Genomic DNA, 27,935 nt, shown 5'->3' on the forward strand with positions numbered 1-27,935 from the left:
GACAAAATCTACAGTCTAGAAACTGAACAAATACCAAATAAAGTCAAACAAACCCATAATAAGACATATCATAATTAATCTCCTGAAAAATGAAGACAAATACTTTTTTTAAAAAACAGCCAGAAAATATAAACACATTACCAATATGGGAGAAAAAGAAATCAATTACAATGACAGTGTATTTCTCATTGGAAAACAGAGATGCCAGAAAAGAAATGGCTCAATACTTTTCAGATGTTGAAAAAAGAACCAAACAAATCTGTCAAAACAGAATCATATTCCTAGTAAAAATATACTGGTGAAATTATGACTTCTGTAGAGTGTAGTAAGTTATGCATATATGATATAACACCTCCAGCAATAACGCAAAACATATAAAAAGAGTTATACTCAAAACACTATAAATAAATCAAGGATGTTTGTGAATGAGATTAGCATTTGAATCAGTAGATTGAGCAAAGCAGAGTTCAGGCCCTACTGTGGATGATCCTCATCCAAACAATTAAAGATCTAAATAGAGCAAAATGGCTGAGTCAGAGGGAGGAAATGCTTCCAGACTGATCACTGAGCTGAGATGCTGGTCTTTTCCAGCCTTAGGAGTGTGTCTGAACTTCAGCTCTTCCAGGGTCACAGCCTGCTAGTCTGGGACAGGACCTACATCACTCTGTTCTCAGTCCTTCGGGCAACGGCTCACAGGCTCTCCTACATCTCCAGTGCTCTGACTGCAGGTCTTGGGACCTCTCTCTCCAAACTGAGTGCATTCATTTCTTATCATATACTAGTTCCATTTTACTGGACAACTCTGACTAATATTATACATATATTATATATATATATATATATATAATATTTATATATATAATATTATATAAATATATTTTCAGGTATATAATTAAGAAGTTTCAGGCATATAATTAAGAAGTGAAAAGGAATTCTATATATCAGTTTTTATTGACACTTAATGGGAAAAAGCAAAAAATTAGAACATTTTATTTCATCAAGATTGTGTGTGTGTGTGTGTGTGTGTGTGTAAAGCCTAGGATGTTGGTGGTGTGGAAGTAGAGGTAGATAACATATATGGGTTTCAACTGATTAAACACTTACCCATAGAAGCAAAGGATACAAAAAGAGCCTTTGATACATCTTATATAAATGCCTGTGTTCATTACCTATTCAAATCAGCATGTGGTAATTTTTATTTGTCAGTGGAAATCAATCAACCTCTCATTTTAAAAAAGGTAGAATATTTTGGGTCATCAGTATGATTCAAGTGGTATTCTATTTTAGAAAAGTCATTTCTTTTTAAAGATGTTTTTAATATTCATGATTTGAACATTTAATTATGGTTGATATTAAATAAAAAGAATGAGAGCACATTTTGACTTGCAAAGTTTGTAGTTCACTGAGAATTCATTAGGCCATACTCAGTGGTTCAGGAGTCTATCTTCATGTTTTTGGAACTTAGTAAGAGCATATTTAACTATAGGTAAATCTAATTGTAAAACTTTTTTAATTTTTAAAATAAGGCAATACTATAGACTACGACTCTATTGAAATGAGTCCAATGTATATTTAAGCATTGTTCTTATTCTATATAAAAATTTAAATCAAACTTTCACACATAATTTCTACTTAAATCATAAGACACCAAAGTGAGATTTTCTTGAAAAATATAACTTGAAGTTAGAAAGGAATTCAAAGTCAGAGAGATTCTAATGCAAACCATGCATCCATTCCTACTATGACCAAGACAGGAACAGTAACACACACAACTATTCACACTGAGTATCTACTCTCTGCCAGATAACTTATATACAGTATCTTATTGTACACTTATAGCAGCTCAGTGATGAAGATACAGCTGGTCTCATTTCACAGACAGAAGATCAAGCTTAAACGTGTTGTAAGATCTTGGACAGTCATCTAAATTGTTTTAGTAGTAGTATCCTCACTAATGAAATGGGGAAAACTATACCTACCTCATTGTGTTATGAATTTCACATGACAATACATGTAATACATCAAGCTCAGTAATGTTAACCTAATAGTCACTAAACAATGGGTTAGCCCTTCCATTTTAATTTCAATTCATACACAGAAATAAATCAGGATCTCCCAGAGAGAATGAGAGCAACCAAGATGTGATTTATCAGGGTTGAGTGTTTACAGATATGGATTACCTGAATAAGTCAACTTCGTATGCACCAATATTCCCTCTTAAAAATGTATGAAGAAATAAACTGTCCATTTAGGACATTGTTTTACAGGCAGAGAAAGTTCATTTCTGATGGGATGCTATTTGCAAGAAGAGGTGGACAAGAAGCGGCACTGTGCCTCATACATTTATCAAATTAATAATAAAGTGAACATCTTAAATTCATATTAAGATAAAACAAAATTTTTAAGCTTCCTAGGGTTCAAATCAAAAGGCTCTTCAGGCTTTAACATTCTGAGCAGCACTAAATGACTCCCCTGGGCTCACTGCTAATTTTAAAGCTATTAGACATAAGGGCTGGATTTCAAGGGAAGTACGGAACTGAATTCATTCTTTTTCCTTTCCAGGGGGGAGACCCATGAGGCTTCAAGATTTAAAGTCAGCCAGCTCACCCGACCATGACAAGAATCTTCTTGATAAATACAAAAAACACATTAAGAAGCTATTTGATGGGGCGGTGTTTGGAAATAGCTTTGAGTGAACCTTTATCTAAGCCATGTAATTCCTAAACAAACAAACAAGTCTTTTATTTATCTCAATGCTTTGGAATGCTTTAATTTATAAAAACAGCTTAGGGTCATGATGAAGATATTTTCAGATTCATGTAACTGGATCTCTGGTTAGTGATATACTACACAGCAATAGGCACTGTTGTCTAATGACATGATAATATGCACTTATTTTTTGTTTTGTTTTGTTAATCCTCACCCGAGGATACTTTTTCCATTGATTTTTAGAGAGAGTGTAAAGTAAAGGGGAGACAGAGAGAGAAATATCTATGTGAGAGAGACACATCAATTGGTTGCCTCCCATGTGTGCCTGCATAGGAGTGGGATCAAGGCTGCAAACAAGGTATGTTCCCTTGACAGAATCAAACTTGCAACCCTTCAGTCCTCCAGACAATGCTCTATCCATTGAGTAAAACTGGCTAGGGCAATACTATGCACTTTTTGATATCATTATTTTCACTCAAGATTGAATAACCCATGTGTGATTTTTTTATCTTAACAAATGATTTTTCTATCTATAATATATAATACAATATAATTAATATAATATAATATAATACTTACATAATTGCACATGATACATTATAGGTAAGGTAAAGCTCATTTCCATACTTTGTTTTTAAATTATTAATAATTTATAAAACCCACTGTAATTTGAAATATAAATTATTATCAAGGGATTCTCTACCTGAAGATAATTGAGAGGTTTTTTTATTACTTGTAATAATTTGTATGTCTTTCAAAGTACAGTTTCTTCATCTCAAGTAAAATGACAAAAATAGTAGTCTTAATACATAGTTAAGTAAACAGCAAAGTATGATTCAAATAATGCAAGTTAAAGGACTCAGAATTATTTGGTGACCACCTACCTTGCCTCTCTGGAGATTTCAGGCAACGGTGTCTTTCCACTAAATTTGTATTGGAGCTTCCCATAATGGGATGACAAGAGGAATATTCTCAATAATGTGAATTATCTGTCTTTATCTCTGCAAATTCTATGTGCTTCTAGAACATATAGGTACACCCAATAAACTGGCCATGGCAAATTTGGAACCGCCAAATACAATAATAAAAAAAGACATTTGCACACAGAAACAAAACACAAAATAAAACCTAAACAAAACTATAGATGAAAGAAAGAAATATTAGCTTTTGAAAAAGTACTGGGAATTTCCTCCTAGGTAATCATTACCTTTATAATGCCACCAGGGTGCCTGTTCTATTATCTTTAATTTCCCATAGCAGTGATTCATTCCCGCCCCTGTGCTCCATTCTCTGGGATGAGTGGCATGAATCAGAGATGCCTTGACGGACAATTAGGAAAGCCTGTGCCTACGGAACATTGTTACAAGTTCCTTAAGGCATTGAACTCATGTCTTTAGCTTCCTTAATATCAGGTTCCAAAAAACCTTGGGGCCTGGCCAAATATTACCATTCTCCAAAGTTAATTAAGCTATTACTTCCTGTAAGACCTTACAAGGGCTCTTTACAGTTTCATATGCCCTCAAACCCCTCTAAATTTAATAACAAAATTTAAGAATATTAAAATGCACTGAAATTTCTCTCTAATTCTGACAATGGTATACTTCAGTACAGACTTTGACCAGGTTAAATACAATCAGATCACTATTATAATTTTTTTTTGAAGCCCAAATACTCCTATGGCAGGTCATCTTGTCTTATGGTGCCTTTAGTAGTTTTTGCAATCTTTTCTTTGCTTCTTTGTCCTTTAGCAGGCATTTTGCATCTGTTGGGCTTATAATGTTCTTTGTCTCCAATTATCTCTCTTGATATTCCTTTTTCACTTTTGAAATATATGAAATATATATTTTTAACCAAAAATTAAAAGGTCTTCTCAGCCTTTTACTAAATGACTTTACAATAGCATAAGTTTTTTGCTTACAAAAGAGATCAAAAATTGTATTTCAAATTCACAAAATTTCAGAAAAAAAACATGAACTTGAATGTTTTTTCTATTAATGCATGGTATAGTTAATATCAAGTCTCTCTCACATCATGTGGTGATTTAGCAAAGGTAATCTTTATTCTCTCTGTTCTCTATACACAATGTCTACTAGGAAAACAAAAATCAACTATTCCAGACTCTGTGATCCTAATTTATATAACTGAGTTTGATTTCTCTAACATTTACATTTCTGAGGTACTTGAAAAATAGATAGCATCCTATATAATAAAATCCTAAGATGCTAAGTGCCCAACCATTCATTTGACCGTTTGACCAGTTACTATGATGTGCACTGACCACCAGGGGGAAGATGCTCTGACCACTACATTAGCTTGCTGCTGGGGTCAGGCCGATCGGGTTGGGTGAGATGGGCCAGGCACATTCTGGAGCCTTCCCGTGGTCCCTCCCAGGCCCGATCATGCACAGGTGGGGTCCCGGATTGCGAGAGGGCATAGGCCAGACCAAGGGACTCCACTCGTGCATGAATCCATGCACTGGGCCTCTACTATATAATAATTCACTTACCCATTCAACCAATGGTAAACACTTAGATGGTTTCCACATCTTTACTACTATAAACAGCGTTGCAACCTGTATTCTTTTATATTTTGTGGGCATATGTTGGGATATTTCTAAATATACAAGCTATTGACAAATAGCTTTCTAGAGTTGCTGCCCCAATGAAACCTCCCCAATACAAACATGCATGCATACCTATACACACATAGTATATAAATTTGGATCTTATGTAAGTGGGATCTTTACTTGATATCATATGTCATTTACATTTTGATCTCTAATTCAATTAGCTTATGGATTAATAAAAACCTAAAGTGGCCCAAACCGGTTTGGCTCAGTGGATAGAGCATTGGCCTGAAGACTCAATGGTCCCAGGTTTGATTCCGGTCAAGGGCATGTACTTTGGTTGCAGGCACATTCCCAGTAGGGAGTGTGCAGGAGGCAGCTGATCGATGTTTCTCTCTCATCGATGTTTCTAACTCTCTATCCCTCTCCCTTCCTCTCTGTAAAAAATCAATAAAATATATTTTAAAAAATAAAATAAAAACCTAAAGCGAAAGAAAAAACTATTAAAGAGAGAATACAAACGAGAGAATTTCTTAAATAAGACAAAAAAACCACAATGCTTATGCACTGAAAAATTGAAGTAATCTAATAAGCAAAATAGAGACAGAGTCCTAGATAAAGAGCAGGCAGAGGGCTCTGTAGGGGGTAAAAAAGAAAAAGAAAAAAGAGAAAGAACTCATGGACAATAGTGTGGTGAATGCAGGGGGGTGAAAGTGGAACAGGTTCTAGGGGGGATAAATGGTGATGGAACCATATCATAAAATGAAGGAAAAATGAAAATACAATATAGTTTATTACCTAATGCTAATAAAATAAATATTTATAAATTAAAGCCAATATCAAGATATTTTCCCAAGTTGACAAATATGTTTTATTTCCTTTAGTTCTTGAATCATATCTCAAATGTCATGAAAGAGAACTTTAGGAAACCTTGAGAATTGAATGAAAATAATTTACTGGCCGAAACCGGTTTGGCTCAGTGGATAGAGCGTCGGCCTGTGGACTGAAAGGTCCCAGGTTCGATTCCGGTCAAGGGCATGTACCTGGGTTGCAGGCACATCCCCGGTTGGGGATGTGCAGGAGGTGGCTGATCGATGTTTCTCTCCCATTTATGTTTCTGACTCTCTATCTCTCTCCCTTCCTCTCTGTAAAAAATCAATAAAAATATGTTTAACCAATTTACTGTTTTGGGTAATGCTCCAGATGACTGTACTTAAATGTCCTAAGACACTTAGAGAAAACAAAATTATGCATTAGTAAATAGTTAGGAAGGTATATATCTTAAAATAATAACTGTCTGTTACACTTTGAAATATGTTGATACCTCAGAGGCTAAAGAAGCCTAGCAAAAATCTACTAGGAAGTCACACACTGCCAATATTCACATAGAAAGAAATTACATGCATGGCCTCATCTAGATTAATTTGACTAATTTAGGTAAATTGATGCTAAAAGTCAAACTTTAATATGTTTTTCTTTTCAAAATGTCAATTAAACTCTCCATGTTGAAACATCTTTCAAATATACACTTCACTTTTAATGTTCATCCAAAAAAAGGCTACCTCAAGCAGTGACCTATATCATTGCAATAATAATGGTAATGATGACATTGTATGCATATTAATAACATAATGAGAGGTAAAGACTATATATATATATATATATATATATATATATATATATATATATATATATATCACCTACTGCATGCCTGGGACTACATAAAGATTAACTCATTGAGTCTTTAGAACACCATTAAATAGGTTTTATCATTACCAACAGCAGAAAAGAAATAGAGAGGTGGAATAACTTGTTTCACTGTTTATAAGAGGCAGAGCCAGAAGAGTATGATTCTGTTAACTCTGCTTCTTTTCATATGTCAATTTTCAGAAATAATCCTGTGATAGTTAATTTTATGTGTCAACTCAGTTGAACCATTGTGCTCATACATGAGATCAAGCTTTTCAAATGTACGTAGGCCTCATCCAATCATTTGAAGGCCTGAATAGGACAAAATACTGACCTCCACAGGAAGGAATTATCCAGCAGAGAGACTTTCAACTTGCATTGCAACACTGGGTCTTTAGCCTGCTGGGCTCCTCTGCAGAATTTGGACTTGCCAGCCTTCATAGTCATATGAGTTAATTGCTGAAAATCGCCCTCGCCCTCGCCCTCTCCCTCTCCCTTCTGTCCATAAATATATCCTATCAGTTCTTTCTCTGGATCACTTGACTAATGCAAATGCTGAAAGCTATGCATGCATTTGTGAGATCCGAGAACTGTTTTTTTTTCTTTTACCAACGCCCGTTCTCCTATTTTCTTCCTATTCTTTCCTCTTCTCCTTTCTCCTTTTTTTCAAAGAATGACATGATTTTGTCACAGAAAGTAACCTCATGCCTTTTTACTCATAATTTCTATTATGTTTATTTCATTACTGCATTCATTCCTCTTGTCCAAACAAGCCAGAAATCTGGACTAAGGCTTTACTTTCAACTGTCCTTAGGTCAGGCCTGATTTGTCTTTATCACTTTAATGGATTCCAAACCATTACTTGTGTTTTTCTACTTCTTTCATTTCACAGAAGAAGTGATATTTATATCTTACATTTACATGCTATATCCTACCCCTTATCAATAATTCTCAATCTCTTTTAAATCTTCAAATATATACTCCTAGTTGACATTTTGTTTTCAATCTGTATTTTAAAGCTGCATTCACACGAGGGTCTTGATCTATGAATTACTGATAGGCAGGTTCTGTCAATTGGAAACCTAACTGCCTTCCCTAGTCCTTACCTAGTTTTTATTGTGGGGTTTAAGTTGTAGGCACAAAGTCTTCAATAAACAAGGTATAATATTATTTTGCATTAACATGGCAAGCTCATCCATCTGGAAAATGTTAGGTCTTCTCTATACTTTGATTAAGGTTCCTGTCGCCAGGCTAAAAGGGAGGTACTAATAATTCCTGACCTTATTACTATTTTTTAAAGCATAGGTGCTTTATCTTCTTCAGCTGATTAAGTGGCTATAATTTTTCAAAGTTCTCGAATATTTTCTATTCTAATCTACTATTCTAAATAAAATATAAATTCTAGTATTACCACAGAAAACATTTCTATATTTATATTTGTTCACATTTTCTTCTGATGTGTGGACATTTCAAAATAATGTTGTTTTCATCTGTAAATTTTAAATTTTTTAAGGTAAAAGCTGAATAAATAAAAAAGAATGTTGACAATTTTTAGTAATGTATTTTGACTAAATAAACCTTAATCAAAACTAGTGCCATATTTTTAATAAATTGTTCTGGCCTCTAGGCTAATCAGAATATCTGTCTTGGATGACAGATATTCCTAGTTCAACAATTATGATAAAGTGGCCATAATAAGGACTGATAAAAGAAGAGCTATTAGTCTTTAAGTCTGCCTAAAGAAAGGCTATTACTCTTTATTTTTGGATCTTCAATTCTTAACATAAATCTCTAAATATATTTAAAGACACAACTCAAAGCTTTCCCATTCCTCATTCTTACTTCACAACCCTTTCTATATTCTACTTTGTTCTAGATAGTATTTTAAGTTGAGAAATTAATCAAAGATCCAATCTAAAATCAACTCAAAACCTTAATATATTTGCTAATCACACTTTCTTTGGACCATCAAAGATAATGAGGTAATTGAGCTTGTAATAGAACTTACTTATTTTCAAGACAATGGAAATTTTCAGAATCACTAGACCAAATCCTTCAATTTCTAAACAATGAAATCGAGACACAGAACACTAACTTAGTTCAGGTTATACTTTTAAATTTGGCAAAGTCAATAGTACAGACAATTTGTTTGCTTATTTATTTATTTTGCTTATAGGTCTTTATACTTTTACCTAAATTATTCCCCTTCCACAACATTAAATATCTTATTGAGAAAACAAAAAACTTAGTAGTTTACCCTTTACAGAGATAACTAGGCACTGATTGCATATTTTTTTCTTGAAATAGAAAATTGTTCCACAGTTTTATAAGTATGTTAAACTTAAAAATTAAAATTTCTTAAAAACAAAATTAAATATTTGCCAATTCAAGTTCTGATTCTGTTCATTTAAATTATGAATGTATTTCAGAGTTACGTATTTTTTAAGACCTGATAATTTATAGTGTAAAATTTGGAGAAAAGATAAGTGAACTTCAAATGGTAATGCATTTCATATGTTTAATGTAAGTTCTTTAAGCCAATATGTGTACCTTTAGTTCCTTCATAACCTTTAAAAATTGATGCCTATGATGTGTTAGTAATAAGCTATTTCATTTCAATTACTTACAAATTTATATGGTTTACAACTGTGTTCATATTTCAAAGGCATTTCTTTCATAACTCCTTTCAGATTCCTAACAGAAGGACACCTTGTACAAATAATTAAGAAAATGGAATGTAGCTAAATTTATTTACATTCTAAAAACATTAAATTGGATGAATTGTACATCTAGCTTACATGTGACCTTTGGAAAAATTCACAATACAGCAAAGTGATCCGGACAAAGGAATGTCCTTCAACCTCATGCAATTCTTAAGGATATGTCATACTTTTAACGTATGAATAATTTACTTAAATGAAAATTGCTATTCTCTTTTTCCCCAGTAATTTTGAGCTCTCTAGTTACAATTATACATAGCCATGGCCTCTCAAGCATCTAGTTATGAAAGATTCAGTCTTTGCCTGATAAATCTGACACTTTCTTTGGCAGAATTTAATAAGCTAGAGAAGTGGGAAGTTACCAGGCAAGCTTCGTGAAAGAGAGAGACACACAGAATAAAAAGATAGGTATAAAAGAGGACATGGAGTTACAGAAAAGGAAAAACAGAGTTTTAAAAACAGAAAAATGAGAATAAGGGAAGAGAAAAGATCAAAATCACACTGCACTGATGGCAGCAAGTGAGACAGTTAGTGGCCAACATGTACAGGATGTTTACTAGTTTGGGTTCTTACATACTTTCCATGGTGAAAGCCATTTAATTTTAGAACAATTCTAAAATACACATATATTCATTTCTATTTTCACATAAAATTTGGATGCACAAAGAAGTTATACTATAAAGTTCTCAATTTTTAAAAACCAAATATTTCATATTACTTGGATAAAAAAGTAGAAGAGGTTATTTTATTATTTAATATTTAGAGTTTCTTTCCCTAAATAAAAGAAATTCTAAACCCTCAAACTCAGCTCATACACTTACACATAAGCATACACACACAAACCCATGTATGCATCAAAAATATGTCCCCTGGGTATCATTAACAATGAGTACCTTTACTCACTTGTTCCACTGAACCTATAAGGGCATCCTTGAAGAAAAAAACTCTTCCTCTAAGGGTATCCTTGAAGTTTAGCAGGAATAAGCTTCTAGTTTACCAGTATTTCAATCAAAATACTGCTTTGACCATCTCCAACAACCAGATTTTGCTTGATTTAATGACCAAAGTTTAGTTTTATTTCTTAGAGATACAGACAACAGAAGAAAACTAACAATAAATGATGTCTTGCCATAGGCTCTGAATTCTCTATTTTTTGCGATAATTGTTAAATTAATATCCCAGGTATATTACACTATTATAAAAATGAGCCAAAGAGTTCCTGGTGCTCTTATTTAAATAGTTTCCCAATTATTCAATTGATATTTGTTTTTTATACTATGGCCATATTTTAAAGGTATTTTTATCTGTTCTGTGTAGTACAATCTATCATTCCATAGATGCAATTATGTAAACAAAGTATAGTTTATGAATTACAGGTCATTCCCATATTCTGCTAGGAAAAAAAGAAAATCTATGATTATGTTAATAACAAAAGATCAATCCATTAGTGGGCCAAAGATAGCAATGGATTTCTGGAAAACTGAGCCTAAACAGAATTATATTAGCAGATAAAGAAAACAGATAAAGGAACAGCTGGAGAAAATTGCCAAAAAGGTCAGTGCCAATTGCCTAGGTTAAATCCCAGAAAGACACAACCTAGAAGGATGTAGGGAGAATTAAAATTAACTGTGACAAATCGAAACTTTGGAACATCAAGAAAACAACTGGAGAATACTCAAATTCATATGCTGAAACCTCATTTCTTATTTGGTGATATTTAGAGGTGGGTACTTTAGGAGATGATTAGGTCATGAATGAAATTAGTGTCCTAATAATAGAGGTCTCAGAGAGGTCCCTCCTCCCTCCTACTATATGAAATTACAATGAAGAGATGGTAGTCTGTGAACCCCGAACAAGGTCCTTAGCAGACAGGGAATCTGATGATGCCTTAATTTGGGACTTCCCAGGCCCTACAACTGATAGAAGCCAATCTCTGTTGTTTATAACCCACCTTGTCTATAGTATTCTTTTATTGCAGCACAAATAGACTAAGATATCTCATAGTTGATGAAATGACTGACAAATTTCCTAGCTTTTTGACAAAACTGATTCCTCCAATAATGTTTAGTTTATTAATACAAAGAAAGAGATCACTTCCTAAAACAAAACTACAATTTATTTTTTAAATATATTTTGATCGATTTCACAGAGGAAGGGAGAGGGATACAGAGATAGAAATATTAATGAGAGAGAATCCTACTGAGGATCGAGACCGCAACCCGGGCATGTGCCCTTGACCACAATCGAACCTGGGATCCTTCAGTACGCCGGCCAATGTGCTATCCACTGAGTCAAACCAGCTAGGGCAACAGAACCACAATTTAAACTGACCATTTCTTTTTCTTGAAGAGACCTTGAGGACTAATCCCATCATGACTCATCCCTGATAATCTATCAACACACAGAGTCCAAGACTCTCAAGTAATTTCTATTATCCAGATACATGATCCTGTACACACCTTAGGATAATCCACTATCCTCCCAACCAACCCCTGAAATTTTGTCATTATATCTGTTTCAACTCATGGTCTATCATCAACAAAATCCCCTACAACACAAAGATATTTTCAATCTTCACGTCACTTCTTTGCTATTCCATAGGAATACTTCTTCACTTTTGAGCCCCCCGCCCCCCCTCACACACACACACACATTTTAGATTCCACTATTTGTCAGTGTAACACTCGTCTAAGGCTTTATTCAATGGACTCACCGGTCTCCAGGGTAGTGGTCCCATACCTCTTCACTTTCAGCCATAACATCATCATGGCCATTCTTAGCTGATAACCTTGCTCCTTATTTCACTGCAGGAAAAACAATCAATCAATCAAACAAAAACTTAGATGAGGATTTCACAAAACACACCAGCTCATCGGAATCCTTTTTAAAAGTACTAAAAAGCTTTGGAATCATCATTGGCTTTTCTGCCTCAGAACTTAGATGAAGTCTATAGTAAATCTTGCCATCTTTACATGTGAAAGAGATCCTGATTCCAAGTCATTTTATAAGGACGGTATACTATTATTGATTTTAAAAAACTGACAAAGCTGACACAAGAAAGGTAAATTATACATTTTTCTCATAAACGTACATAGAAAAATCTTATACAAGTATGAAAAATAAAATGTATTAATAAATAAACAGGGTGATACATGATGAATAACTTTATTTGAATGAAACAAAAATAGTTTAACATTGAAAAATTTATTAATATAATCTGTCACATTAACAGAAAAAAACAACACACAGAGTAAAAATAGTGATAAAGTTGGTAAGGTAGGAATGTCTTTGGAAAAATTCATAACTTATTTAGAATGTAAAACAAATAATTTTACTAAACTAGAAATGGGCATGAGATTTTTAATCTGACATTCTACTAAAGAATATTAAAATAAATTTCAATAACCACTATGCTTAATAGTGAGATGGCAACCAATTTATTATTATTGCACTGAAAGTTATAGTCAACATAATTTGAGATGAAAAATTATCAACTACTTAGGAATAAATATAACAAAAATCTTCAAGACTTCTGCATTTAAAACTTACAAAGCTTTACTGAGATAAATTTAAGGTATATAAAGAGGGCTATATCTTATTCATTTTGAAATACTCAGTGATGGATATATTGGATCTATATCTATATATATAAAAGCCTAAGTGACCTTTCAACTGTTCAACTGGTAGCTATGATGTGTACTGAACACCAGGGTCAGATGCTCAATGCACAGGCATGGAAACATAGAACAAACTGATGAATCTCAGAGGGAAGGGGGAGGGCGGGAAGAGATTAACCAAAGATCTTATATGCATACTAGAGCCCAGGGCATGGATTCATGCACTGGTAGGGTCCCTAGGCCTGGCCTGCAGGGATTGGGCCAAAACCTACAGTCTGACATCTCCCAAGGGGTCCCGGATTGCGAGAGGGCTCAGGCCAGACCAAGGGACCCCACCAGTGCAGAATCTGTGCACCAGGCCTCTAGTATGTATATATATTTAGTTTTGATATGTATATATATTCACTCAATTTGGATATATATGTGTATACATACACACAAATATATATGTTTAATTTGGAGATTATATATAATATATAATGATATATATGTGTGTGTGTGTATATATATGTGTGTGTATATATATATATATATATATATATATATATATATATATATGAGCAGGACATAAAAATAATGAAATATAAAAGATAAAGGTGATAAATTAGAATATATTAAAATCAAGAACTAATTACCATCATCATAACCATTAATAGAGTGCAGTGTTCAGAGAGTGACGGAAAATATTTTCAATAAATATAATGATCAAAGGCTTAAATCTTAAATATATAAAGAATATTTATAAGTTATTACAAGTAATTCTGCCAACTTAATAAAAACCTGCAAAAGACTTAAGCTTTTAATTCACTAAAGAGAATATGCTAATGGTCTAAAAATTATAAAAATACAAAACTTCATTAGTCATTAGGGGTAAACAAATTAAAATGCAGTATGTCACTGCTGCCCCCCCAAATGAATGGCAGAGATAATAAGAGATAGGTAATACCAAGAGTGGGTGAGAAAGTGGAGTAATTAGGCTGCACATGTACTGCAGGTAGGAATAAATTATATAGATATAAGAAGTATTTGGCAATATTTATTAAAGTTGAAATATGCATGCCTTATGATCTAAAAATTTATTCCTAGCATATAAACAAGCATGTGTATATGCATTCACCCAAAAGCATTTACAACAATAATCATAGCAGGATTTTTCATAATAACTGCAAGTAGGAAGCAATCTAAATGCCCACTAGCATATGCAGACAAAAAGATAATATAAGGCTGTAGGGTGTGGCTATAGGGTTAAGCCTCAGACTGACCTATTGGCAAAGTCACAAACAAGTCTCAGGCATAGTCCTCTTAGCATATTTAGGTGTGACCTTATGACACTCCCTAGATCCTTCCTAGGTAGCCAATGGGTTGTGGGAGGTGCCACAAGTACTGCCAAAACAAGTGAAACTCACAAGAACATTGTAACTATGGTAACCACTACCTTGTTTACCTTTGGCAATAAAATAAAGGTTCAACTTGCCTCTGGATCTCTCTCCGTGGCCTCAGCCAGGCACAGGAAGATCCACCTAGACCCAGCTTATTCTCTCTGTCTGTCTTTTCTTCATCCTTTCGCCACCCTCGCTCAGGCTTTCGAACTCTTGGCTGAGCTGTCTCGGCACATAAGGCTATAGAAATGAAATGAATAAAAAACTTTAACAACTAGCAACAGCAGGTATATTTTTGTATCCCATCCATAGCTCTGTGGATGTTTGCTTTGTTAAAATTAATGAGTGGCACATAGGAGACTTACACTTTTCTGTATTTGTTATGCTTCAATTAACTAAACAACTAATTAACAACTTCAACAACAACAAACAGAAATCTCCAAACTTGACCAGTACTTTCCACCTTGATTGCTATCATGCTATTCTCAGCCACTATCATCTATCCTCTGCAATAATTCTCTCTCTCTCTCTCTCTCTCTCTCTCTCTCTCTCTCTCTCTCTCTCTCTCACACACACACGCACACACACACATACACACACACGTCCCCATCTACTTTCAAGAAAACAACCACTTTTACAATGGAAGTCACACTTCTATATAAAATCCTCCAGTGGCTTCTCACTTCCATCAAATGAAAATCCAGTCCTTGCCACAGCTTACAAAATCCTGAATAATTGGGCTTCTGCTTGACTCTCAGCTCATCACTACAATTCTCATTGATCATGCTGCCTGCCATGCAGGCTGGCTTACTCTCTCCCAAATATGACAAATAAGCTTCCCGTTGAGTGCTCACCCCTGTGTCGAATACTCATTCACAGACAGCGACAAGATGGACTTCTCTCACCATCCTGTGCTTGAGTCTCCCCTGAAAGTGGAGGTGAGGGCTTCACTTACCTCCCTACTCAAGAACCGGCACGCTGCCATCACTCTCTATGCCTGTGCACTACTTTGTTTTCGAAGAATGCATTATTGCGTATATCTGATATATTATTTCAGTGATTTCTTTTCCCACCTTGTAGAAGTTTTCATTAAAGCAGGTATTCATTTAAATCACAATTTATTTCCAGAATTTACAATCATACCTCGCACATTTTGAATGAATGAATAAATTACTTCACCACTGGGAGGCAGAAAATGAGAAGAAAACTGCTTAAATGCATTTAATTCCCCATCTTTCAGAGCAGGGGTAAAATACTTTAAAATTGTTATATAAACAATGAAAAAACATTAGATTCATGGCCAAGAAACAAAAAAAGCAGATCTTAAAAGCAGAAAAAGTGAAAAATGGGCATCTTCGGGAGACAATAATTTAAAAGTGGCTACTGGTAGTAGGGAGATGTTCTATTTTAGCCTTTGGCAGAGTTTAATTTATTAAATTATATACATTTTAAATTTATTTTTTAAATATCCATAGGATCTATAATGATATCCTGTTTCATCTCTGATACTTGTAATTTGTGTCTTCTCACTTTTTTCTTAGCCTTGCTAGAGGCTTATTAATTGTATTGGTTATTTCAAAAAAACCAGCTGTTGGTTTTGTTTTCTCCCTATTGATTTTCTGGTTTCAATTTCATTGATTTCTGGTATAATTCTTTTTATGCATAATGTAATTTAGAAGGAATTTCAGCCATTTTATGGGTTTATCATTTTCTAGAAGAAATTTTCTTTGCACTGGCCAAATATTCAGACAATATCTAATATATAGTAGTGGTTGCTTACTAATTAGTAATCCAATAAATAAAACCCAATAAATAAAAAAAATAGAAATAGAGGTTTAGACAGCAAATTTGTGAGTGTGTTTTTAATTGTTTAGTGCGCTTGACTTGTCTCTAAAAAAAACCAACAAACACTACCATTTAGAAGAGCTACAATAATATGTCACTCAATTTAATACCTGGCACATGCAAGACAATCAATAAATGCTGCTGAATGAAGAAAAAGCAGGTTTACAAAGAGTAGAGAAATATCCTTGGTCAGGTAGTACATGGCTCTACTTGTTGAGATGTTAAGATTTCTGTAGCTTTGCCCCTGGGATTGTTGGGCAGACATCACAAAAAAATAATAGACTCAGTACTGGACACTTTATAGATGCCTGATTAACACTTGTTGACATTGACATCGGCACTTGACCAATGTGCAAAAACATTTCTACATAGATAAATACCTTATGATAGAACAGTTATGTATTAAACATTTAATACATGTTAAATAGATGAAGACAAATAGGTTTGTCTATTATATAGAATTGGTTATGCCAATGTGATTACTTACATTATTGATAAATCTCCATGATTTGAGTCTATAAATTAGTTTTTATTTATTCATTTAATAACTGCTAAATAATTTCAAGTACTTGTCAAACATCTAAGTTTTATAATGTGAAAGGAAAAAAAATGAGAAAAAGACTGTGGCCTCAAAATGCTTGCTAACACAACCTTAAGAAATAACAGATATTTAGAAAAATAAATATTTAGGAAACCAAAAAGCCATAAATGATGCTAGATTACTTTAGCTCAACATGATGCTTTTCAAATTTCACTTAAATTTATATCTAAATAAAGCTTTAAAAATCAATTAAGAAGCAATTTACATTTAATTACGGGGTGAGTACATATCACATTCTCTTGATATTTCTTTCTTTCATTGTTATGTCTACAATTTTTCAAAATACACCAGTAAAAAATTTCTCTTTTGACATGAATATAATGGAAAACTGTCAAAATAAAAATGAAAACCACCCTTTAAAACCTATTTTCCTCAATTATTTTTATAACAGCTAAGCAAGTAAGGCAATGGTTAAATATAAGCTTAGGAAAGCTGTGGTACATCTACACAATGGAATACTATGTTGCTGTAAAAAAGAAGGAACTCTTACCATTTGCAACAGCATGGATGGAACTGGAGAACATTATACTAAGTGAAATAAGCCAGTCAATGAAAGAAAAATACCACATGATCTCACTCATTTATGGATAATAAAGACCATTATAAACTGATGAACAAAAATAGATACAGAGGCAGAGCAGCATCAAACAGACTATCAAACTGCAGTGGGAAGGCTAAGGAGGGTTTGGGGTGGGAGTGGGGGGGGTAAGAGATCAACCGAAGGACTTGTATGCATGCATATAAGCATAACCAATGGACATAAGACACTGGGGGGTAGGGGAGGCCGGGGGAATGTCAGGTGGGGGGGGGGAGGATACATATGTAATACTCTAAGCAATAAAAAAAAAACATAAGCATGAGAACCCAAAATATATTGCAATGATCAAATATAAAACTGATATCCAAACAACCTCTTTTGCCAATAGCTCTGTCATCTAGAAAATGAGATGATTTGATAAAATAGAGTCTCTGTAACATAATAACTGAGATCAGGAAGAGTTCTCTTCCAGAGGAGAAATTACTGAGTCTTCACTGTGGTCCTTTGTGCCACCAGGAATGGGCTGCTGTTAAGATGCGCCTATGTAGCTGCTGTTCCACCTATTTCACCTTTGGATTGTTCATGCTTTTAAAATTAGTTCATCTCTGACCAAAGGAAAATATGCTGTTTTATGAGGAAACAATTTTTAAGTAAATATCATAAAATTATATATGACTTACTGATGCTGATGTGGATCTGGACAGAGTTAACATTTTCTAGCTATTTGATAATCATTCAATAAGCAATGCTCTTATTTCACACTATTATAATTAGCCTCGGTGAAAATTCTTAAAAATAATATGAGCTATGACTTTAAAAGCAACATTATTTTAGTGTCACAACTAAGCTTAGCTTTTGAACAAACATAAAATAATTCATTATGTTTGGAAACTTTGGGTGATTTTAAGCATATTCTAATACTCTTCCCTCATGCAAAAGACTTTAGCACTTTTTAAGTTATATTTTACCAAAAAGTCAGTTGCCTTCAGAAATACAGAATTTAATCAGTTTTATCCTATGTAATAAAAGCATAGTATGCAAATTGTCCTCTCCACCAGAGTTCTTATAGGAGTTCAACCAGGGGGGCGGGCTGGCTGGGGGAAGGCAGGGAGCCCCGGCTGGTGGTGGGCAGCCTCTAGGGACCTTACCAGTGCACAAATTTCATGCACTGGGCTTCTAGTATCTTATACTATCCCAGCTTCCACAAACACAAGAATATTAAACAAAGCAAAACTTTTCAACAAGATTTTGTAACTTGCACATTGATATAGCCTATATTTTGTTCCTCTGCCAACTTCCAAGAACACATGGCCGCAGTTTGAGAATGTCTGCATCACAACAATACTTATTCTGCCAAAAAGCACTTCAAAACCAAGCGTAGTCTGAACATGGTAAAAATAATGCCAAGGATTAACTTCATATAAATAAGCAAGCAGTGAAATGAGAATGAGCGTAGACCTAATCTAAGGTGGGTCTTCCACAAGTAAGAGGAAGAAAAGAAAGATACCTGTTATTTTATATTCAACAGATATTTTTAATGTGACTACTATAAGCAGGTGTTGTTTGTGGCCCTGAGTATTTAGAAGGAATAAAAACAAATATAAGAAAGTAAACCTCTAACTTCCTAAATGTTACATTCCAGTTTGGGGAGGAGGTAGTGGCAGGAGAGAGTAAAATATTAAAATTTATGTTAGTAAGTCATATAGAATAAGTGGTGATGAGTGCTAAGGAGAAAAACACCTGGAATGGAGATAGGGTTTGTGGATAAAGGGGTGGCGATTTTAAAGAAAGTCCACCTAGAGCTTCTGGAGAAGTTGAGGCCAAAGGAAAAGAAACACCAGAGGAGGTGTGTGAACATGACCATGTAGGTATCTGGAGAAAACATTACAGGCAATGAGATGACGTTTGAAGCCATTGGAGGATTTTTGGCTCAATATTAATTAAGGTTATATACTATATCAATACAGAATCAAGGATGACAACTTGTGTGTGGACAAAGGACAGGTGTAGACAACACAGAAAAAAACAAATAGGAAGATATTGCAGAAATTCAGGTGAAAGGAAACTGTGGCTTGTTCCAAGGGTTCTGGAGATGGAGATAGTTTATAAGAAGTTTTCTGAGTCTGGGTATTTTTCAAAACATAGGTCAAAGGGAATTTGATGTAGTTTATAAGAAAAAAATGGGGTCAAATAGGATTCTCAAACCATAGCCTAAGGAACTGGAAGAATAGAGTCGTCAATAACAGAAATTGGTAAAACTTGGAACAGTGAGTTTTCTTCTAGGAAAAAGAGAGCTTATTTTGGGGCAAGTTAAATTTAAAATTTCTATTAATCAGCCCAGTGAAGTTGTTGAGTTGCCACTGGTATATAAGACCAGAAATCAGAGGAGAGTTCTGAAGATAGATACACATTTGGGTTATTAGCATATAAAAAAATTATGGGGTATAAAGCCATGAGAATTAAAGACAATGTGAAAGGACTTACTGTAAAATTAAATCACCAAGATAGATAGTGGCTAGACACTCAGGCAAAAGAGGTCTATAATATGAAGAGGAACCTGAGATATGGGTGAGAGGACCTGACAGAGAACTAAGTGGAAAGTCAGGAGATTGTGGTATCATGGAAGTGAATGAAGTATTTCAAGGAAAAAGGGGGTTATTAGTGCTGCTGCTCAATCACATAAAATAAACAGGGAGGAGTAACTATTGGTAACCTTGACAAAAGTAGTTTCCCTGGAGGTGTGGATATGACAGCTGGTGTCTGGCCGTTCCTGTGAAAATGGGAGGACAGAAAATGGACAGAATATAGGCACTCTTCAAAGGGTTTTTCTATAAAGGCAAAGGAAAAAGTGGTGCAATATCCAAAGGGGAAAGCAACATTGAGAGACTTCGTCTCCCAGTATGAAAGCATATTGGTACATTTAAAAAGAAGTTCTAATAGTAAACAAGCCACACACACATTCACACATCAATGATGCAAGAATAGAGAATTCCCATATACTCCACACACATTTCCCTCTACAGTTAAAATTTTTCACGACTAATAAACTAATACTGATACATTTTTATCAGCCAAACACCATAATTTATTCAGCTTCCTTTAGTTTTTTACCAAATGTACTTGTTCTGTTCTAGGATCCCATCCAGGAAAATACACTGCCTTTAATTATCATATTTCCCTAGGGTCTGCTTAATTGTAACAGTTTTAGATTACTTTATTTTTTATTACCTTTCCAGTTTTAAGGTCAAGTACTGATCAGGTATTTTTGTAAAATGTTCCTCCATTGGGATTTGTCTGATTGGTTCTACTCATTAGAAGAGGATTCTGTGTTTTTGAAGGGACACCACACAGCTACAGTGCCATTTTCATCACATCGCATGGAAGGTACATACTATCAGCAAGACTTATTGCTGTATTGGAACTGGAAAAACAAAAAAAAAATTCTCTTCATTGTTTCTACTTCAACATAATGGGGTTGGTTGTTAATATGTAAAGGTTCTGCTAAATTTAAATGGTGTGCTTCAATAATTTCCCAATTTTTTGGTTATGTTAGATACTTTTGTCTCTATATTCTTCTTTGTATCTGTAGATAAGTAGATGATAGATATAGATAGATAGATAGATAAATAGATAGATAGATAGATAGATAGAATAGACAGATACATAGGAAAGTATCTATCATACCAAACCAAATTATTTATTTATATATTTCTCTACATTTTATTTGCTTATATAGCCAAGTTTGATTTCTTGTATCTATTATTGTAAAGGAGACACAAATTATAATTTAATGATTAAATATATAAATGCTAAGATTAGAGGTTTTCATATGCAAGACACTAAATAATTTTTAAATATTAGAGAGAATTAAATATAATTACTTGTAGGTGTTCTCAGATTATGACCAAATCTACATTGTTAGTCTCATCTGTAATCATAAAAGCATAATATGCTAATTAGACCAGACAGCCAAACAACCTTCCAGATGAAGCCGGGGCTGCGAGGGCTGAACCCCTTGCACAAATTTCGTGCATCGGGCCTCTAGTAATTATATATTTTAATAAATTTCAATATAATAAAAGAGGCTAAAATTTTTGGGAAAGTAAAAGAAAGAAAATGGGAATTTCTCTGATTTTGTTTTTTAAAAGTATCTCTAAGATTCAATACTAAAGGGTGAAAAAATGTTACTGTATAAGCAATAGAAATTTACATAGAGTAATTGCTTTGGATTTCAATCCAATTTTACTAGCATATATTTTCAGTATAATTTATGACTGCTTCATTTTGAAATAGTTATTGTATTTTTAAAGGTAGATTGGTAAAGATCAGCCCAATTCTCTGTTTAACTTATCTAATGCCTGAGCTTTAATTGAGTTTATCCATCAAAGTCACATTTCATTTGGAGGACGGATGTCAGACTATGGCAGTTAGCAATAATAAAGGAAAGGACTTTAAATTAACTAACAATAGTATCTTAGAACAAAAATTAAAGTTTATGTTCATGGTCAACTTAGAACTTTCATTCAAATTAAAAGCATAGTTGAATACTGAATGATGCTCAGTAGTTTCACTATAAATTGAAGACAGATAACAAAAGGTATTTAAGTCCAGTAAATGTATATGTCCAAGTGTGCCATTTATAGAATTGTGTCCATATGGAGATTAAAAAAAAAAGTTAAGTCAGGAGCATAATAAGTAGCTTATGTAAAATTCAATATGCTTTGATTTGCGTATGTAATACACCCATTAATAGTGACATATGTAACTCAATATAATCAGGATACAAAATTCTTTCCTTTGATAGTTACACAAAGTAACTTAGAGAATGGAGGAACAGAAGGAAGGAACATATATACCTGTATTTTCCGGGTAATTATCATTGTCACTGGCTGGTGTTTGTTATTTCCCTACTCCTAGACTACGTAGCCGAAAAAGATATATTTAGACAATGGCAGAACTCCTACATTAGCTGCATGCTTCGTGCAGTAGGGTTGTTATGGTAGAAAAAGCTAAGTAAAAGGCTCTAGCTATCAACATTGTAAAGTAAAAACAGTATTGCATCCCTGAGGGGATATCGGATCTGTGCCACCATCTGGGCTTGACAAATGAAAGAGTCTTGATTACCACTCTGTGCCCATTAACTTGCCTATGTGGCCTATGCAGAAGATGAAAGTATTTGGAGAAGGGCAGTGGCTTATCATAATTTAACAATGTGATTGTAGTGTTGCTCTGAATATTCTCTGTGTGTGTGTGTATGCATATAAACTGGTATATAGCTTTTGGTCTAGTCAGGCAATCTATATATGTACATAAGGCTAATACGCAAAGTGTCACTTTGGAGTTCAACCAGGAGACCGGGAGTTCGACCGCTCGCTATGACGTACGCTAACCACCAGGGGGTGGCATGAAACGAAGGAAGGCCCCAATTGGCAGCCAGGGAAGGGAAGCCCCGGCCAGCAGCCAGAAGGCCCTGATAGGCCCTGATCGCCAGCCAGGCCTAGGGACCCTACCCTAGTTTTTATATAAATATTTATTTTAAAATTTCAACATGCACTTCATTTGAAATTTTACTCTTATCAAGTTACCAAAAATCCAGCAGAATTAAGAGCAGGACTCCAGGCCTGATGGCACTTGCATAATAAGTGTCTTTTACATAGTATTACATCTCCTCCAATCCTAAAGGTCTCCATGTATTTGGAGTTCTTAACTAACATTTCCTGTCCTTAAAGTTTATTTTCTCAAAATGGCCTGTCTTTAAATTTTCAAAATATATTTAACCAATTATTAATGAATAACTATACCAATGACATATATACTCTTTCATATAATCATCCCTCATTCATTCATCCATTCACTCAATCAAGCACAAAATACATACTGATGGTATATGTCTAAGCACCATTCTAGATGCCAAAAAATAAAAACAAGTATGATACATATATAGTAAATTTTGTTAGATAACATCAAGCCATAACGCCCTTCTTCAGATATCAGCATTTATTTGTTGGAAGCATAGCATCTAACATTTATTTAATAATTAGTCTCAATGTCTACCTTTAATGCTTTAACTCCTTAATTTACTCTTCACTCTAACCTTTGGAGATTGGTGGTTTTCTTTCTCACAAACGAGGGAATTTGAGATAGATAAGCGGAATAACTCACTCCAGGTCACATGGCAATAAACGGCAGAGGCAGCGGTGAAAGCCAGAGGCCCTGGCCCAGCCCATGCTGGTAAACTATGTGTGTGACCTCTGTTTAACTCCCTTGCCGAGAGATGGGAAATGGAGAAATATCAGACTACTTCCTAACTGAACCTACTCCATGCATATAAAATGCGATCTAATTTTTATCTTAAAGATAAGATCCTTATATCTCTGTGTATACATACCAAATACCCACCATTTATACATATTTGGGTTTATATGACAAAATCATTAATAAAACAGAATGTGAGGGCATGTGATCATTCAATATTCCCTGAAATAAGCCAAAGCTACGACATAAAAAGAAAGGAAGACACTCTTGTTCATTGCCAGGAAGAGCATTCCGCCTGCTTTGCTGAAAACAGAACAGCCTGAGACCACTTGACTAGAGGATGCTGAAAGCACACACAAGCCCATTCTCTTTAAAATGAAATATTCAGCAGCGAGATGAAATTAGTGACCATGAAAAGGGTTTTGAGGACATAAAACTGGAGGACAGATTCTGTCAGGGCATTTCAAGGCATTGGAAAGGGGGCCCACCTCCAGGGCAGCCCGTGGGGATTGCGCTGGAAAAGAGAGTGCTGTCATCAATCTCGGTGCAGCTGCAAACAGAAGAGCCATCAGAATTACAGCTTTTGCCGTTGGACTGCAAAAGAAAAAGAAATAAGATGAATGTGTGAATAATGGACTCCACATGCACCTGGTAATTCATGCCCAGATGATACATTTGGCAAGATCAAAAATAATATGGTTAAACTTGAAGAGGGGATTCCTACCTAGATCGGTTAGAGATTTCTCCTATTTTCATCAACGCACTTAAATTTATTTCCTTATTTGAAATGAATGAGTATTTAAAAATATATTGCAAAGGACTTTCCAAAAAAAAAAAAATGGTTGAAATAATGGGTGGGTAAAAATAAGGGAGATATATCCTCTTCACCAGACACAGGTATAATTTTCAGTGACAATTCCTAAAAATAAAATCGATTTTAATGTATGTAGAGCATATAATTTTGCTGCCACTTGCTAAAATTTGAATGTGAAATGGATATTTGTTTGTGTGGATTTCCTATAAAAAAGCCAATACATAACCACAATATGAGCTCAGTCTAAACGGGATCCTGAGCATCAGAAAGTAAGAAATGCTCTCAAAATACTCAGTATCCTTCCAGATTACCCCCATCCAAAATTTGGCCAAAATTAGGTTGGAAACAGATTCCTCGATCTAGATCCCATTTTGGTTTCCTTCAAATTTCCCATACTGGGTTTGTAAAAATCATAGATTAGCCGATTCAAATGAGTGTACTGCATGAAAACTATTTATTTCTATTTCAAAGCACAAAAAAGAAAGGTTTGCTGAATCTCTCTCTTTCCTCATCTCCACTTGTCACTCTACTCTTACTTCTTAGGAGCTCTGGACCCTCAGGGATGAGGCAAAAGTGGGAGCAGGAAGCACCTAATATACCCACTCTGACTACTCTCACTTAGACACATCATTTCCTATTTGTTTCCTCTCACTTAATGAAGGAGTGGACAAGAGTACAAAGTTGAATAGAATACACCACTAATAGTATTTACAATTTTCTTTCAGAAATGTCCATCATTTCATTCATGAATATTGGATAAGCTCTGCAATATGGGTGGATGTCATATTTCCCAAAGTTGCAAAGGCATGTGTGCCTGGGTTGACTAGACAAATAGGACCTATTATTCCCAGTAACTTTTCTCTAAACCACCTCATCTAAACTTTCTAGACTTTTTATTGTCTGCTCTCTTGCTAAAAGATGTAAGGCAATCAATGTTGGTCGTCATGGATCAAGTAGCAATTGAGTGATTATTTAGTTGCAATTGACTTTAATGAATATAAGTTAAAAGAAAATCATTTTTGCTTTCCATGCTCTTTGAGAACACACTGAAGTAAATCAAACTCAGTTTTGAAAATCAAAATAAATCAAGAAAGATAACAAATTTAAGTAGCTGTGAGAAAGATCTATCAGTAAGGAATAAAATATAAGAACTAGCTTCAGGTATCTGTACTCACTCAAAACGTATTCAATTTACAAAATCCACCCTGATATAGGCTGCTTTTAAGGGTTAAAATGAAAAAACCAAATGAGTTATCCACATTAATTTTAATTTTGAAGTATTTAATGCTTCTTCACCAATTTGCTTTATACTATATTGATTAGATAATTATAAAAATTATTAAGCTGATTTCTTCTACATGTAGAAACATTAAAAAATATAAAACTCGATTATAGCTCATGGTTTTACCATAAAAGTTATACATTACTTAAAGCATATTTCATCTTATGCCCCCAAAAGTGATATTAAATTTTAATAAAACATAAGATATGTCTGTAAACTATGTATCTAATCACTGATTATTTAATTAAAAAAAAACAAACAGAAATTTGACCCACCCTTCTTTCCCCTTTATAGCATAAGGGTATATTTTAGTGTAGCCAGGTTTTGTTACTTTAAAAAAGTGTACGGAGACTCAAAACCTCAGATTCTTCATAAGTAATACAGGGCAAAACTTACCGTGTGTGTGTGTGTGTGTGTGTGTGTGTGTAACTTATTTTTCATTTTTAAATGACAAAATGCTTGTTAATCGCTAAGTATAGTGTCCCTGTTAAATACTGATTAATTAAATGATTTAATAGCTTTGAAACAAAAAATAAACAAATAAAGCAAATGAACAAAAGACCACATAAGAATGTCAAACAAATTCCCTCAGTTACCAAAAACATTTATCTTTTTTTATTTGAGTCTAAGAAAATATATATTACATGTGTGGATAGATGATAGATAGATGATAGATGATGATAGATAGATAGATAGATAGATAGATAGATAGATAGATGATAGGTAATGTATTTATATACTTATACACACATATGTATTATCCACAAGATAAAACTACCAATTCACCAACAAATTTCTATATTTGAAGGCAGGCATGCTTTGGTTTGCTTATGATGAAACATTTTCTATGTAAATGAATTGCTTCTGAAGCTGTCTGCTTGTCAAATGTATAAGGCATACAAAATAGCTAGAACTCAGCCAGTGATAGCATATTATCTCACAGGCCTGACCTCATTAAGAACAATGCAGAACTCCATTAAAATGTGTGAAGAATAATTTAAATGATGAGTTTTTTGATGGAATAATAAGAGTTTGTCATATTTATAACAAGTACAGACTCGATGACAACAACAAAATAATATTCATTTCTAAATCATTTTGTAGATAACAGCAAAATATTTTTTTCACTAGTAATTAGAGTTTAGGAAGTTGAAGGTAGGGTAGAGTAGGAAGAAAGATTTAGAAAACACATACTTTTCATTTTAGAATGATAGTTCTTAAAAGATAGAATTGAAGTCCTTATCTTTTCTACTCATGTTGTTCCTAGAGCAAGTCTAACTGCTTTCTAGTTTTCCAATTTGGGTCCTTATTTGTGTAGCCCACTGTTAATATTCAAAATATCATCCACATTTTGATACATTACAAGTAAAGCCACTTAAAACCAAATAATATGTACTTCAGGGTTGAAACTGTAGTTTAAATTTATCATTACCATCTGCTACCTGACTTGAAACCTTACTTTCTATACCTTTTCATCGAAATTTCAGTGAATATTTAGAAGTACTGAAAGGACTCTCAGCCTTTTTTGAGAAGTTTAGAAATTCAAAGAGATGGTAGAGAAAACAACATTCAGAGGAACTTGAATTAATTTGCTCCTGCTGGGAGATTGTACCCCATGCTTTTCCTCAGGAGAAATTACATTGCCCATATATTGTACTTCCAACTGAGATTTTTGTGTTTATTTTTGTCATTGAACAAACACTTAAAGGACAGACATAGTGACATGTACTTTATAACAGTCCTCCGTCCTCCATGGCTTCTGATATGTTTTCCCAGCAGCCGTCCTTGATTCAACTGTCCTACAGCCCATCCTGACCTTAGGAGTAAGACTGTGATCTGGACATGGCTAGTAGCTGTCCTTCCATGGTTTTGTTTGTTTGTTTGTTTTAATTTTGGGGTTTTTTATTTGTTTGTTTTAGC

Source organism: Myotis nattereri (genome assembly GCF_964212035.1).
Source record: "Myotis nattereri genome assembly, chromosome: 5".
NCBI lineage: Eukaryota > Metazoa > Chordata > Mammalia > Chiroptera > Vespertilionidae > Myotis > Myotis nattereri.